Source organism: Haliotis asinina, chromosome 5, assembly GCF_037392515.1.
Source record: "Haliotis asinina isolate JCU_RB_2024 chromosome 5, JCU_Hal_asi_v2, whole genome shotgun sequence".
In the NCBI taxonomy this organism is placed as follows: Eukaryota; Metazoa; Mollusca; class Gastropoda; order Lepetellida; family Haliotidae; genus Haliotis; species Haliotis asinina.
In genome coordinates, this window is record NC_090284.1 from 4,405,604 (window position 1) to 4,414,333 (window position 8,730).

Genomic DNA, 8,730 nt, shown 5'->3' on the forward strand with positions numbered 1-8,730 from the left:
CTTCCGATCGTCATGCTGCGTACGGGTTCGATTCCCTACAATGTGTGATGAACATTTCAGGTGTCATTCGCTTTGATACTGCTGGAACAGTGCTAAAAGAGGCGTACACCTAAACCCATTGTAAATGTGGTTGACAGTCCCATTCCGTAAGTCAGGGTCTGACACCCAGACTAGATACCCAAGCGAATTACAAGTAATGTCAACCCTTGAGAATCTGGGTTATAATTGGTCTTCAGCAACCCATGCTTGTAAGAGGTGACTAACGGGGTCGGGAGGTGAGTATTACGGACTTGACTGACGCATGTCATTGTTGCTCAGATCAGTTCTCATGCATCTCTGATCAGATTGCACAACGCTGTTATTATTTATGTTCTGTTCGTTTAATTTATCTAATGGGGATTGTTTTAAACAAAGTATGCTGTTCATGGTTCACTGAGCTTTTTGATATTATGGGTCCGGTTGTTTCCAGTCATCACCAAAGATATCTGATGCCGTTTGTGGTCCACTAATGATATACAGAATCGTTGTAAATGCTTCTTTTCGTATTTTTCTCAGAAGCAATAAAGGCGCTGACAACCAATCTTTTAACTCTGTAATGTTATCCTAATTTATTAAACTGTTAACTCAAGTTTCAAGCAGATCGTGGTGCAATATGTACTTGTTTACTTCGTCTAGGAGGCTGCTGAAATAACACACTAAAACTTTACAAGCACGTCTGTGAACTAATTGGGCTGCATTTCTCAGAGACATATTTCATATTTATCTTCAAACCAAGGATATGCAGACCTAACTCATTTCCGTGGGAACAAAGTTACATAATATTCAATGTATTTATGCACATGAATGTGTTGTTACGCACCGTTTGGCATTGCAGGCATGTTGGGGAAATAATATCTGTGAAGTACAATGTTGTTTTTCAGTGTTTACGTTTTGTCGTTTATCACATTTTACATCACGCAGTCTGAAGTTTCTCCTCGATATGTATACTACTTGGAGACTGGAGGATGTAATGGTGATTAGCTTTGCGGGCTTCGGTTGTTTCTCGTTATTTTCCTGCTGAAAAGTGCAAACTAATCGACACGTTAGGCATTTTACAATCCCATGCGCTGCCGTATTAACGGCAACTAGCTGGTGGTACCAGTGTGTAGTTTGCCTCATAAGTGTTATTATAGTGGTATAGTTTCACCCTGATTCGTCTATTTCAACCGAAGTTTAATCACACCTCCGTCATTTTGTTAACCGTTATAATTATTTGGCGAAGGATCTGACACTGATAGCCCTTGTGTGTGTTACAAACACATAAGATTTACAGGGATATAACCGATAGTTGTAGATACGCCGGAATCCGAAACTGTGCTACATGTATACACTTATACGTTACACTGGAGTAATTCACGTCAAACAGGTGCAAGTTGCCATTTTACTGATTACTCTGTCTAGAAAATCAATATTTCCTTCATCGATATCAAATGAACCTCTCGGAAATGATATTCTTTTCCTCACGATTGATCATTTATCCGTTAGTGCAAAGTCGATATTTAAATAAACATATCAAATATCAAATTTGCATTTTGTAATAAAGTATCAAAACTTCAAAGATATCATGCCTAAAATCTAATTATTATTTTACATCACGAATTTACTTTTAGGATATCTAAAATCTAAAATTTCTATCAGTAATACATTCTGATGTAATGTAGGATTTTTAACGAGCTAATTGTTTTGTAATATTTTCAAATGATTCTCAATCTCAGAATTTGTGCTTTCATCAACAGCTGTTGGACAAGTCCGTTCTTTTGGTTGACTAATGAAGAATGTGGACACTTTACATTTTTAAACGCTCTGGAAATTTAGCATATCAATGCCACAACGTCTCGAAAGATTCTATCAATGCTTTACACAAACACAAGTAATATGGCAATACATTGATGCGTGATACACGACTCACGCATTATTGTTGACAAGCAATTTTGATATTTAAATGTGGCTTAATCTTTCATGAACAGAGCGGTGACACACTGATATTACAAATTCCATATTTCGGTTTCGGTTCTTAATATCATTCGGTGAATATCTATGCTTGATTTCGATCACTCCATGCACTGAATGTATTAATGGCATCCGAATATTTGAATATTATCTAGTGAGCATCAGATTGCATGAGATATGTGTGGGATTCTATGTTGGTTTGGCGGTTAAACAACAATGACACAAAATACGGTTTACATACTAGTAGAATAACTCATACGATTGAAAGTTGATACAGCTGATATCTAGCCTGTACTCTGCACACCCGAAAATTGGAAGTGAGTTAGTGATTTAATATTTACGCCGCTTTTGACTGTATTCGAGTATATCATGATGACGTGTGCTATTACAGGAAAGGAAGGAATGATGCAAGTAATGTAGATATAAGACGCGAACCAGTTTGTTAAAGTCCACAAGTCCGGGTTTGATGCTGACAAATCACGAAACGAAGACAGGACCAACCGGGAATCCAACCCACGATCAAAGGCTCCTGACATTCCCAAGGGACGTTACTCTACACCGCGAAATGCTGTGCTCATAACCTCGTAACTAGAAAAAGAGAAGGTTTCGTTCGTCTTGAAAAGGAACTGGCTATTATGGAACTGCAATACATAAAACAGTGTGGCTGAAACAAGTCGGAATATCATCTCTCTCCGAAAATGTTGACAAATTTCGTAAGCGCTTAAACGATCTGAGATTTTTGTGACAGGTCGTCCTCGTTTTCCATGCTATTATCTTTGTCAAATCCATACAAATATGACAGATCATTCTCCCGTGGGCATTGCTGATATCTTTGAGCAGTGCAGGAAAATTATAAGCCTAGATGACAAACCAATACAGATTTATAATGCTCTGTTCAGCGGTGTTCAGTCAGTGAACGGCATGCACGTAGGAATCGGAAAAAGCTTCGCAAAAAGACTGCCCTTATTTACAGTTGAACAATCTGTTGTGCTCATCATACTCCTTGGGTATTTAGCATAACGGAATGTATGCGCAGTGCTGTATAGAGCTGGTGCATTTGTACATCTTTCCAGTTGAAACCGTATAGTGTGCCAAGCAGAGCTGAACCCCGTTAATCAGAACGATTGATCGTATAACGTCTTGGATGACCAATGTACAGATTAAGTAAAGGGTGATATCACTTGGTACATAAGTAAGCATTCCAGTCATAGCGCGGAATCATCATTAACGGGATACCTTGTACACTGCTCAGTGTAGTCGCGCAGGAGAGGACGTGTTATGTGGAGTCCCGACCATGCTGCAGATACTGATATCACTTTGGTACTGGTAACAGCTGATTGTAGATTCGTGGCCACTGATCTATGTTGGTTTCTGACACATGCGTATGACATCAGTGATACCTCTATCTCACACGGCGTCCGGTTACAGACTGAGTTGTGTGTATGTCGTCCATATTGTGATGTCGTCCATATTGTGATGTCGTCCATATTGTGATGTCGTCCATATTGTGACATGTGGATGTAGGCTCTAATCGTTTGCACATATTCTCTTGTGAGTTTCTTTCAGTGCAACACAGTTGGGGTCCGCGCTTTCAGTGTATCAAATCTTATGTCACCACCAACAAGTTGGGGAACACCCTTTCAATCCGTCATACCTCACCACTGCCAAGTTGGGGAACGCCCTTACTGTCAGTCATATGTCATATTAGTGCCACAAAGTCGGGGAATATTTCGTTCATAAATCATGGATCTGTGGAGAACATCTCACATTGAATCAAACGTCTTCTCAGTCCCACACACTCCATGAACAACCTTACATCGAATCATACATTATAGCAGTCTCACAGACTGAACACCCTTAAATTGAATCATATCTTATAGCAGTTTCACACAGAAAGAACACCCTTACATTGAATCATATCTTATAGCAGTTTCACACAGAAAGAACACCCTTACATTGAATCATATCTTATAGCAGTTTCACACAGAAAGAACACCCTTACATTGAATCATATCTTATAGCAGTTTCACACAGAAAGAACACCCTTACATTGAATCATATCTTATAGCAGTTTCACACAGAAAGAACACCCTTACATTGAATCATATCTTATAGCAGTTTCACACAGAAAGAACACCCTTACATTGAATCATGTCTTATAGCAGTTTCACACAGAAAGAACACCGTTACATTGAATCATATCTTATAGCAGTTTCACACAGAAAGAACACCCTTACATTGAATCCTATCTTATAGCAGTTTCACACAGAAAGAACACCCTTACATTGAATCCTATCTTATAGCAGTTTCACACAGAAAGAACACCCTTACATTGAATCACATCTTATAGCAGTTTCACACAGAAAGAACACCCTTACATTGAATCATATCTTATAGCAGTTTCACACAGAAAGAACACCCTTACATTGAATCATATCTTATAGCAGTTTCACACAGAAAGAACACCCTTACATTGAATCATATCTTATAGCAGTTTCACACAGAAAGAACACCCTTACATTGAATCCTATCTTATAGCAGTTTCACACAGACAGAACACCCTTACATTGAATCATATCTTATAGCAGTTTCACACAGACAGAACACCCTTACATTGAATCATATCTTATAGCAGTTTCACACAGAAAGAACACCCTTACATTGAATCATATCTTATAGCAGTTTCACACAGAAAGAACACCCTTACATTGAATCCTATCTTATAGCAGACCCACACAGAAAGAGCACCCTTACATTGAATCATATCTTATAGCAGTTTCACACAGAAAGAACACCCTTACATTGAATCCTATCTTATAGCAGTTTCACACAGACTGCACACCCTTACATTGAATCATATCTTATAGCAGTTTCACACAGAAAGAACACCCTTATATTGAATCATATCTTATAGCAGTTTCACACAGACTGAACACCCTTACATTGAATCATATCTTATAGCAGTTTCACACAGAAAGAACACCCTTACATTGAATCCTATCTTATAGCAGTTTCACACAGACTGAACACCCTTACATTGAATCATGTCTTATAGCAGTTTCACACAGAAAGAACACCCTTACATTGAATCATATCTTATAGCAGTTTCACACAGAAAGAACACCCTTACATTGAATCCTATCTTGTAGCAGTTTCACACAGAAAGAACACCCTTACATTGAATCGTATCTTATAGCAGTTTCACACAGAAAGAACACCCTTACATTGAATCCTATCTTATAGCAGTTTCACACAGAAAGAACACCCTTACATTGAATCATATCTTATAGCAGTTTCACACAGAAAGAACACCCTTACATTGAATCATATCTTATAGCAGTTTCACACAGACTGAACACCCTTACATTGAATCATATCTTATAGCAGTTTCACACAGAAAGAACACCCTTACATTGAATCATATCTTATAGCAGTTTCACACAGACTGAACACCCTTACATTGAATCATATCTTATAGCAGTTTCACACAGAAAGAACACCCTTACATTGAATCATATCTTATAGCAGTTTCACACAGAAAGAACACCCTTACATTGAATCCTATCTTATAGCAGTTTCACACAGAAAGAACACCCTTACATTGAATCCTATCTTATAGCAGTTTCACACAGAAAGAACACCCTTACATTGAATCATATCTTATAGCAGTTTCACACAGAAAGAACACCCTTACATTGAATCATATCTTATAGCAGTTTCACACAGAAAGAACACCCTTACATTGAATCATATCTTATAGCAGTTTCACACAGAAAGAACACCCTTATATTGAATCGTATCTTTACCAATATACAGCTCAAAAACCTTTGCACTGAATCATGTCATATAGCAATACACAGACTGAACACCCTTACATTGAATCATATCTTTTGCCAATACACAGCCAGAATCAGATCTTGTAGCAGTCCCACACAGAGAAAACAACCTTACATTGAATCATATCTTTTGCCAATACACAGCCAGAATCAGATCTTGTAGCAGTCCCACACAGAGAAAACACCCTTACACTGAATCATATCTTATAGCAATACACAGCCGGAACACCCTTACATTGAACCAGATCTTATAACAGTCCCACATAGACAGAACACCCTTATATTGACTCATATCTTATAGTAGTATTCTACAGACAGAACACCCTTACAATGAATCATATCTTATAGCAATACACATCCGGAACACTCTCACAATGAATCATATCTTATAGCAGTCCCACACAGACTGAACACCCATTTATTGACTCATATCTTATAGCAGTTTCACACAGACAGAACACCCTTACATTGAATCATATCTTATAGCAGACCCACACAGCCAGACAACCCTTACATTGAATCGTATCATACAGCAATACACAGACGGAACACCCGCACAATGAATCATATCTTGTAGCAGTCCCACACAGCCGGAACACCCTTAGAGCTATGGAGATTCGGGGGAACACTTTTACGGTGAATCGCATCTGATATTAGTGCCACACAGTAAGGGAAGGCACCTAGAGACATTCCTACCTCTGATCAGTGCCATGGTCTGGAATGGCAAAGCAGATAATGTGGCTCTGTGACGACGTGTTCAACATTGATTAAATGTTACATGAAGGCTGAGTCGATTGTGCGAATATAATAGCCACAAGTTTTAGCTGCTGCATACTAATCAAATTGTCTGTATCGTCGTGTAGAGGAGTAAACTTAGGAGCATTCCGAGCCAGGAATTAATGTGATGGTAAATACTTGGTTGTGTTTCAGCTCCATGAAAATCGTTGTTTTTTTCTAGCGGTGAGTCACTTATGAGTCAAAGGGAGATAATTCAAACCTGGCGGTCTCCGATTAACATCCATAAGTTTACTGGGACATAATGAATGAATGGTAAGATGATTTGGTGGAGGATATATGAATACGTGAACCTCTTGCATGGGTGACTTAGTAGGATGGACAGATAGGTGGACAGAAGATAGGCGGGTGGATGGGTAGATATACAGATTTATTCTATTTTCATTCTCTCCAGATTTATCTGAAATCTGATTATGAATCAGACGTAATCGTGTCCACACGCAGTCTCTAGTATTTGTGCATCTATGTTACGATCTGAACTTTTGCATTCTCCTTGAATTGTAATCTTGCAATTCGTAGCAAATTTGTCGACTTGAAATTGTAATATGTATGGTCTTTCAGCGACGCTGAAAGTGTTTGATTCCCTATTATCTAAGAGCCATGTAGCTAACGTGATTTGTGATTGACCTTGTCTCTAACTGAAATCCGAATTGTTATTATTGACGATAAGTATGCAGTGGCGGACGTATGTAGGTTTCAGTGCCGTGACTGTGCAAATCCTTCTGCGAGATCAATAACCTTTGAAGATTCCAGATATCTCCCCACAGAACAGACGAAACTCAGCGTCTATCTGTGACAAGTGTACCCCTGGTTCAATTCCATATCTGTTCTATTCCTGCCATTAACGCTTTCTTATCACCTGTACTAAAAATATACATACTCACACGTTTCAAGTGTGATTTGACGCAAACATGGCAGGCAGCATGTCATTGGCTGAACGTTGATTAGACGAATGTTAAAGCTGGTTATGGATACTGTTGGACGTATTGCAAACGTTATGATGTTCCTGTGTGTTCCTTGTCGAGAGTACAGCGATGGTATAATTAATTACATATCACTAGTTCAACGCTGTGTTAGACGCGTAACTACATATTCAAAGCATCTTCAACATTTCCTAATTGTCAGTAAGAAAACTGACTGCAATTTCATCGTCAGATATTTTGCATCCATGGTCATGCCACGGTATTTGATACAGATCATCACGTATTTGGTCAGACTCGCTGACTTAATGCATGCCATTGTACCCCAGTGGCTTTGACGGCTCGTATTAGTCATTTCATTGTCGGGCTCAGAGTCTATTATTTACTGACCACTGTCACACTAGTGGAACCGTTCTGAGTACACAGCAAACAATAACTAAAACATTACAAGAAAAATACAACTGCTGGCGGATATGCATAAACTAACACTTACTACTTTTGCGAGAACCAACACCATCTGCAGACAGGACAGGGCATGGGGACAGATAAAACAACAACAACCACAGGACACTGACCTTACAGCATACTTCTGAAGAGCAGCACAGAACACAAACATGGATGTCTGGATGTCCAGCAGTACCGCATGACTGTTTCATATATGTCACGCCTGGACAGACTTCGTGGCATGTTCTTTCCATCACTGGGAAGATTGTTGTTCGGTCAATACTTTGTCAGATGTAGACTTGACTTGTGTTAAGGGATGTGTGATGCACCTTGCGTAAAATAACATTCACTCACTGACACACCCGGGTCCCGTTTCACAAAGCTCTCTTAAGCCTAAGATCCCGTAAGTCTAAGCCTAACACTCCTATACTGTTACGTAGGAAATACAAAGGCTATAAGAAAAGTTACGAGATCTTAGGCTTACGAGGGCTCTGTGAAACGTGACCCATTTCAATAGGGCTATCACACATGTGAACAAACAAACCATATTTACAAAGCTAGTGAAAATATGCATGTGTTTGGCAGTACTGCACTTGTGCTACCAGCTTTCTTAAAATAATGCACGTTTGAGACACACGTCGCCATGATGTTACCAAAATACTGTGCAAAGTAGGGGTAATACTAACACACATATTAACATGTATGCAGCCGGAGTTAACATGCGCTTCAGGAACCTATATAACGAG